Source organism: Quercus suber, unplaced genomic scaffold, assembly GCF_002906115.3.
Source record: "Quercus suber isolate HL8 unplaced genomic scaffold, Cork oak 2.0 scaffold_140, whole genome shotgun sequence".
Taxonomy (NCBI): domain Eukaryota; kingdom Viridiplantae; phylum Streptophyta; class Magnoliopsida; order Fagales; family Fagaceae; genus Quercus; species Quercus suber.
The window spans coordinates 1034700-1043693 of record NW_027069601.1 but is presented as its reverse complement, the minus strand read 5'-3'; positions in this window follow the sequence as shown (position 1 = coordinate 1043693).

The window sequence follows — 8994 nt, the reverse complement described above, 5'->3', positions numbered from 1 at the left end:
TCAATGTGTACTAACTCCAATTTTTTAGCCTTCGGTGTCCTGCCAATTTTCAAGAAGCTCACCATTTTCTGCTTTTCTAAGATGTAGCTTTCACACATGTCAAAATCAACGGACTTCAATTCTGGTAGTTTCCCTTTTGACAGCAGCATCTTCATCCTTTTCTCACTCATGTAACCAAATCTGTGGTGTCATAGGCTTGTATCAGTACTTGCTTCAGCGACTGTAATTGTGTCTCTTGGACTTGAGGTCATATAGAGAGTGCCAATCTTCTTTCCACGAGCCAATACTCTAGCTCCCTTTGTAACCTTCCAGGTACTACCAACAAATAATATTGCATGCCCTTCACCATCAAGTTGTCCAACAGAAATCAGATTCCTCTTTAGGTCAGGAATATGTCAAACCTTCTCCAGTAACCAAATAGATCCATTGGGCAACAATATCCGAACGTCTCCCATACCTACAACATCCAAGGCTAAACTATCAACCAAATACATCTTACCAAAATCACTGCAACATAATTATGTATAATTTCTAGGTGTGGAATAGTATGAAACGAAGCTCCTAAGTCCAAAACTCAATCATCAAGTGGACTGTCTACTGCAAGAAGTAATGCATCCTGTACCTCTTCTGTTACAACATTAGCAGAATCATCTTCATTCTTTTTCTTAGGACTTTTGCATTGGTTCCTAAAGTGACCTATTTTTTCACAATTTCAACATTGTACTTGTTGGCCTGATCTAGATTTACTTCTGTTCCGATTTGTATTTCTGGATTTTGATCTGCCCCGATTTGAATTTCTGTTATTACCTCTACCTCTTGTCTCAAGGTTTAGGGCAGAACCAGATCCTGAGGTTTCACCTGCATCTCTTCTGCGAATCTCCTCAGCCAGAATTAAATCTCGAATATCATTGTACTTGAGCTTTTCCTTTCCTGTATAATTGCTTACTGCCATCCTCATTGCCACCCAACTATTTGACAAAGAAGCCAAGATGATCAGAGCACGAATCTCATCATCAAAATCAATTTCTATAGACGACAATTGATTGTGATAGTGTTAAATTCGTTCAGATGTTGTGCTACTGATGCATTCTCTGCTATTTTCAAATTGAACAGTTTCTTCATCAAATGCACCTTTTTGTTTACTGATGACTTTTCATACATACCAGACAAAGCCTTCATCAGATCTACTGTGGTTTTCTCCTTTACAACATTGTGTGCAACAAACCTAGACAGAGTTAACCTGATAACTCCCAGTACCTGTCTGTTAAGAAAAGCCCATTCATCAGCCTTCATCGCCTCGGGTTTTGTCCCCAGAAGAGGCAAATGTAGTTTCCTCCTATAGAGATAATCTTCAATCTGTATCCTCTAATACGCGAAGTTTATGCCATCAAACTTTTCTATTCCAGACGCCTTTCTTGCTTCCTCTGTCATTGCTTCCACTTAAACCTAACCTAGGCTCTGATACCAGTTGTTGGGAATTCAAACCGAAATTTCAACCTATGAGAAACAAAAAAATAGAGAAAACACACGTCAAAGAAAAATAATCACATGCACAATACAGTATTTACGTGGTTCGGCAATTTGCCTACATCCACGGAGTTGCAGAGATTTCGCTATTATCAAGGAAAAATACAAAGTGCGGCTACAGTGTTTTTCTCTCTCTCTCTCTAAAAACACAATAACAATAACAAACCCTAATCACAAAAGTGGCTTTTATATCCTGTGCATAAGACTACAATGGGCTACAAAACGGGCCAAAAAACCAAGCAACATTATTCGGGTCGGGTCGGGTCGTTAACCGGATTAAACATAAACTAGGCTCCACAAAGTTCAATAGGAATGAATATCGGAAAAATTCTCTTATTTTGTATTTCAAGCAAGCTAAAGAATAAATACACTCCAAGTTCCATTTATAGAACTAGTATAGATTAAGAGCTTCATCTAGAAGTTTCTTCTACAATAACAAACTTCTAACAAACTCTTTAACCACTGTTAGTGTGATATAGTTGTATTAACAAAAAATATCTAAGCTAATTACAGAGGAAGCCAAGCTAAGAATGAACATGGTTCTATGGAAGAAGATCAAAATGGTGCCATCTTCAATGTCTTCAGTGGAGAATATTGAGATAATTTCTTGTTTCTTAGCACTCCAAGTGATGGGATTGAATCCAAGGTAGACCAAATATCCAGTAGTGGAGCAATGATCAATGGGGTCCCCAGCCCAATTTGAATCTAAGAGGCATAGTGAGACTTTTACATACCATAGAACTATAGAAGTCGTCCCCTTGCTACTAGAAGTCTAGAACCCTTAACTGACTCTCCTTTTCTGTGATAACCTGGCAAGCACATATAGACCTCTGCCTCCAAATCCCCATGTAGGAAGACATTATTAACATCTAATTACAATAGGTGTTAGCCCTTCACAGCAGCCACTGCAATAACAATCCTAATATTGATGAATTTGGCCAATAGGACTTTTGCCAGGAGGAAGGTGAGTTAAGGTCCTAGTATGGTTAGCTTCTAAAGCCTTAATCTCATTGGACATAGCTTCTTCCCAATGAGGACTTTAAAGAGCTTGGTAAAAACTCTCACATACAAGAATGGATGTGGAAGGGGCTAAAGCAAAGGACTTGTACTTAAGGGACAATTTGGAATCAGAGTGATAATATGCAATGTCATACGGTTGCCCTAAACAAGGAGGAGTTAAACTAGCAACATGGTGACATGTATAATTTTTCACGTAATCAGGAGGTTGATGTGGTCTAGTGAACCTTCGAAGAGGGACAAGAGATGTAGGCAATGAAGGAGAGTTAGAAGTAAGAGAATTAGGATGTGGAGACAAAGGAATTAGTTCAAATGCACTAGAATTTGTATGATTTGTAGAAGTAGATTGAGGTACAAAATCAAGGTGAGGATTTGTAGGACTAACTTCAAAAGTAATATCAAATACAGGACAAGGGATGACAAATGAATCCATACTAGCATCTGTGGTAGAAGTAGGAGATTGGAAAGGGAAAAAAAAATTCCTACATGGAATACAGCATCCCTTGAGACAAACACATAATTACTATCAAGATCTAGATGCTTGTATCTCTCAATCAGTGGTAACTCCAGGAATTTTTTCTAGGGTGTTCCTCAACAAGCACAAATTACACAATCTAATAAAAAGAAAATTTTATATATTGACAATAACAATAAAAAAACTCGTAAATACATAAAGTTTACAATTGTCTTCTACGAGTTTTCATATTTTGAAATCGTTACATGATAATCTCATTATCAATGCTACAAGCTACATCTTTTTCAATATACACAACCAAACAATTATTCATCCACTGATCTCTCATTCGATTGCGCAATTCATTCTTTACATATTTCATTGCTGAAAAACTTCTTTCTACTATTGCAATAGCAACAGGAAGGGTCAAAGCTAACTTCACAAGTATATAGACTAATGGATAAGTCTCATGTTTTCTTGTGTTAACTAACTTTTCAGCAAGTTCACTAACTCCTTAAAGCTCTAAAAAGAAGTTATTGTTGCACATATCAAAAATGTAATTCTAAAGTCGACAGTCAAGTGCCAAGATATTTGTCCCAAGAAAATTAGATGGATAAAACTTAGCTAGATGTATCAACTTTTCCTTATCAAAAGCCGTAAATGAATTACTTGGATTCAAGCAAGCCATACAAAGTAGCAAATCAGTATTCGCCTCTAAAAAACGGTCGTTAAGCTCTTGAAATTGCATATCTATAATTGTGTAGAATAGCTCAACACAATAATGATGTAAATTTGTATTTTGTTAGCTGTTGCGTCGCGGCCTCCCACTAACTACAAATATCACTTCCATGTTCAAGATAGGAATATCATGTGATATACAAAATGAAGACACTTCAGCCAATAAAGATGTCCATTCATCATCTCTCATCACTTGTAATCGTTGCTTAAACACTTTAACAAGATCCATAGCATTTACTATATCTTGATTTTTTTTTTTTTTTTTTTTTTGCAATGCTATTGACAACTCATTTGTGATCCCTAAAATATGTTTCATCAAGTGTAAAGCAAAGAGAAATTCAAAAGATAGAACTGACCTCATAATAGATCGAGCTTCAACTTTTTGGTCGGAGAGACCATCTTCTTCAATAATCTCAGGTACATCAACAACAGCAGAGAACATCAAAATCAAGTTGAGAATAGTCTTATAATATGATCTCCAACGTATATCACCAGAACGTTTAAGATTTTTCTTTTGATTCAAACGTTGCCCACTTCTACGTACACCATGCTCTAAATCTTCTTTAATTTTGGCAAATTGTGTATCTCGAAGAGCATCTCATCTCTTACAATAACCTCCAACAACAGTTACTAAATTACTAACCACATAAAAAAATTCAACAATGTTAATGTGATTTTTAGCAACAGCAACAAGTGTCAATTGAAATTGATGAGCAAAACAATGGACATAAAATGCTGACTTATTCTATTTCAAAATTAAAGTTTTTTTCCATTGATATCACTTTGCATATTACTAGCTCCGTCATAACCTTGCCCACGTAGGTTCGATAAACTCAAATTATATTCACAAAGTAAACATTCAATAGCATGTTTGAATGACAAATCGGTAGTACTTGCTATATGTACAATACCAAGGAACCACTCTATAATAATTCATTCTTTATTCATATAACGAAGAACAAAAGCCATTTGTTCTTTCACTGAGATATCACATGACTCATTAACTAATATTGAAAAGAACCCATTGTCAAGATCCTTGATGATGACTTTGGATGTTTCACGTGCAATTGCATTCACAATGTCTTTTTGAATATTAGGGTAGGTAAGCTTGCAATTTTTCAGAGTTTTTTACAACACTTCATTGATAGATTCATTGTGATACCCCAAAAATTGTAGAAGCTCAAGGAAATTTCCTTTATCACTTGAACCTTGAGATTCATCATGACCATGAAAAGCTAATCCCCAGTATAAAAAGAATCTTATGCAATCAACTATTGCATTTAATTGAACCCAATATTCAATTTTATCTTGATTTGATTACTTAACCAAAACACTTTGAATGTATTGCTTTTCCTTCAATAGATCTTCACTCTTCTGGACAGCTTGGTTATGAGCACTATTAACTCCTTCAACATGGAAATTTAACTTATCTTTCTGATTCCAAAGTTTGAATCCCTTTGTTACAAAAGTGTCTCCTCCTCCTTGCTTACCAACATCTTGCCCAAATAGATAGCAATAAAAACAAAATATTGCATCCTTGTCCATACTATATTCTAACTAGTATCTATTTTTATACCATTTGGATATAAATCGACGGGGCTTTCTAGAAAAATATGATATAGGGTAATCATCACTGTGTAAAACAGGTTGACAAGGGCTTTTTTGTAAATAATATCTTCTTATTTCATCATGATGATTAGGATGATAAGATGATATCTTTTCTCATAGCCCAGGATCTGAAGGAAAATTTTCTAAGTTAAAGTCAACACGAATTCGCTTAGAAGATGAAGATGAATCTTGCGCAGGAGCTGAATCTTGGCTACGTGGTTTTCTTATCAAATATTTGCCCATAATTCTAGCAAAAGAATAAACAATAAACTATAAGTTCATTTGAAATATTAATAAAATTATTAATTATTGTTATTTATTTGTTTCATTAATTTGTTTCTCTTTTATAAACTATAATTTGTTATACTATTATTTCATTAATTTGAAAATTATTAATTATTATTTAGCCTAACATAATTTAATTTATTTGTCTTTTATAATATATTAGTTAATTATACTGCTTTAATTATTGTTGTTTAGCGTAACAATAAACTATATTGCTTTAATTTGTTTGTCATTAATTATACTGCTTTAATTTGTTATATTGTTTAGCCCCTTGTGCACATTACACTAAAAGAGCTAGACATTATACATCTCATGTGCAACATAATAACTAAAGCAGTGTAATGTGCAGCACATTACACTGCTTTAATTATTGTTTACCCGACCCGATGTGCCCATCAGCCATCTACCCCCACCCCACTCAACAGACAAGCATAAGCCGCCTGATGCCCCCAATCACAAGCTGCCAATCAGAAAATTTCACAATCACAAATCACAATACACATTACACTAAAAGGCAATCAATATCTCACCAACACCAACACCAACACCAATACCAACACACACTGACCAACAGCAACAGATAAGATAAAGCCAAAAAACAAGCAAAAAGCAAAATATTAATAAAGCTAAAGAGTAAAGATTCAGTTAGCCAATCAAAGTCTTACAGTTCAAAAGAGAGAGAGTTACTGAGTTAGACTTTTAAAGAATAAAGAGAGCGAGACTTATTCATTACTTTAATTTCATATTTTTCATTTCAATGAGAGAGGGAGAGAGAGAGAGAGAAATACCTTGAGGGAGGGAGCACCGAGCACTGGAGCAGCTGAGCGATCTGCGATGGCCAATGAGGGGCAAGCGACGAGCGATGACGAGGGGTAAGCGACAAGCAATAAAATACACTTCCTAACCCTAAGTGCAAACTTAAGTCTATGATTGGATAAAGTGGATGCATAACATAAACACCCAAATACTCTAAGATGAGCATAAGAAGGTGGATGGTGGAAAAGCAACTCACAGAGTGCCTTATTGTTCAAAGAGGATGATGGACGTCTATTGATGAGATATATAACTATCAAAACAAAATCACCCCAATAGGATAAAGGCAAAGAGGATTGAAATCTCAAAGCTCTTGTAACACTAAGAATGTGTTGGTATTGCATAACATAAGCACCCAAAGACTCTAAGATGAGCATAAGAAGGTGGATGGTGGAAAAGCAACTCACAGAGTGCCTTATTGTTCAAAGAGGATGACGGACGTCTACTGATGAGATATATAACTATTAAAAAAAAAAAATTCACCCCGATAGGATAGAGGCAAAGAGGATTGAAATCTCAAAGCTCTTGTAACACTAAGAATGTGTTGGTATTTCTTTTCAACTATTGAATTTTGTTAACGATGCATTTGGTTTTGAAAAATTCTTTCATCAGAAACTTAGGTGCATTATATGTTCAAATGCATTTGATTTTTAATTTGAACTAACTTTCAACCATATGATAGAAATTGGACAATAAGCCTTAAACCTTTGACTTGAATTTTAAAATATAGACTCAAGTACATCTAGAATAATCATCAAATTTGGTCACGAAAAATTTGAAACCTTCATATTGTTAGAACAACAAAGGGACCCCATATATCACAATGAATAAGTGAAAAGAGACAATTAGAAACATGCATTCCATTAGGGAAAAATAACTTTTTATGCGATGCAAGATGGCAAATCATACAAGGATGTTCATTGGCATTATAAACAAAAGGTACATCTTTATTTAACAAATGCAACTTAACAATAGAAGGATGTCTCATTCTATAATGTCAAACATCCAATGAATAAGTTTTTGTAATAAAAATTACATACTGAGGCAAAGATGATTGAGAACCCAGCAAAAAGTAAAGACTTTAGACACTTTATTTTGCACCCCTTTATGAATCAATCCCTCACTTCCCATTGATGACATCCTAAAGAGCCTATTCTTCTGAAAGGCCTAGATAAGAGAACCATTTAACTAAAAGGAACTTATGGAAGAAGAAAAACTAGTATGAACCCTAGCATTAAATACACAGGATTAGTTTCCTATGTACACAACCTTAAGGTTGTGTGCGTAGGATCTCAAGCTCTCTTGTCTTGGAAACGATGGTGAAATTGGACCCAATGCTTTTATTAGGGAGAATAAGTCTTAAATTCCCCTTGGGTTCTTTAAAGTGTGACTAAATGAGGAGAGTCAAACCCAAAATTCGAACACTCATTACATAAAGGCTAATGGTGCATTACAAGAGTAAAACCAATATGCTAAACCACAAAAGGGTAGCAAATTATATATAAAATATAAGTCTAGGACTATTTGTCACATGTAGCAAGAAGAGGAATTAAGATTTTTAAAAATTTATATGAAAAATAAACAATTTTTTTAGAATTCATTTGGCAAGTTAGAAAAAAGATAACAACATAAAATTTACATATCGAAAAAAATAAAAAGCCATTGAGCAAGCACATTTCATATGTAACTTAATTTATTTTATTTACCTTACCTTTAAATTCTTCAAGTTTTAAACAAATTTAATGTGTGAAGATAATCTAATTTTCATCTTGGAGTGCACTTTCCTTTTTTTGGTACTTTGTAAACATTGCATTTTGTACCCCTTAGAACTCAAGCCCCCATTCCCCAATGATGCTAAAATTCTAAGACCCAAGATTGGTTTAGGTCCTAATCTGACTTTAAATTGACTTGAGAAATGTTAAAATAGAAAATACAAAATTTTTATGAGCAAATAAATCTATTTTTGAAAAATTAAGGCCAAGAAACCCTAAGGCATGTGTACGCAGGTCTTATGCATGCATACACATACATGAGCTTGCGCACGCATGCTAAGGTTCCAAAAACAATGAAAGACAAAATTTTCAGCATTAAGTGTTAGGTTTGGAATGAATCCCACATTATTTGAAGCCATTCCAAACCCCCATTTTCAACCTATATAAAGCCATATATAGTAGCATTTCAAAACACACAGAAAATCCTAAGTGAAAACATACGATTCACTAGAAATCGTGAAGCAAAGAGGGAGTTTTTTCACAAAACATCCTCAAGTCAATATTTTCTTATTGGGGCCTTTTTCTGGCCTTGATATTTGAGTTTTAAGATTACTAATCACTTCATTGTTTGATTGTGAATAGATTTGATTGAGAGGAATGGTCAAAATCAAACCTAGAAACTTATGTTTAGAGATATTGTGTTCTAAGCTTTTCTTTCCATTTCTTACTTTGTTTATGATCTAATATGCTTGTTTAGTTTAGTTTTATGTAGTTTTTATGTTTTAAGGCAAGTTAGGATGTTAGATTTATTATTGTAAATCCTGCTCTATTTTACATGTT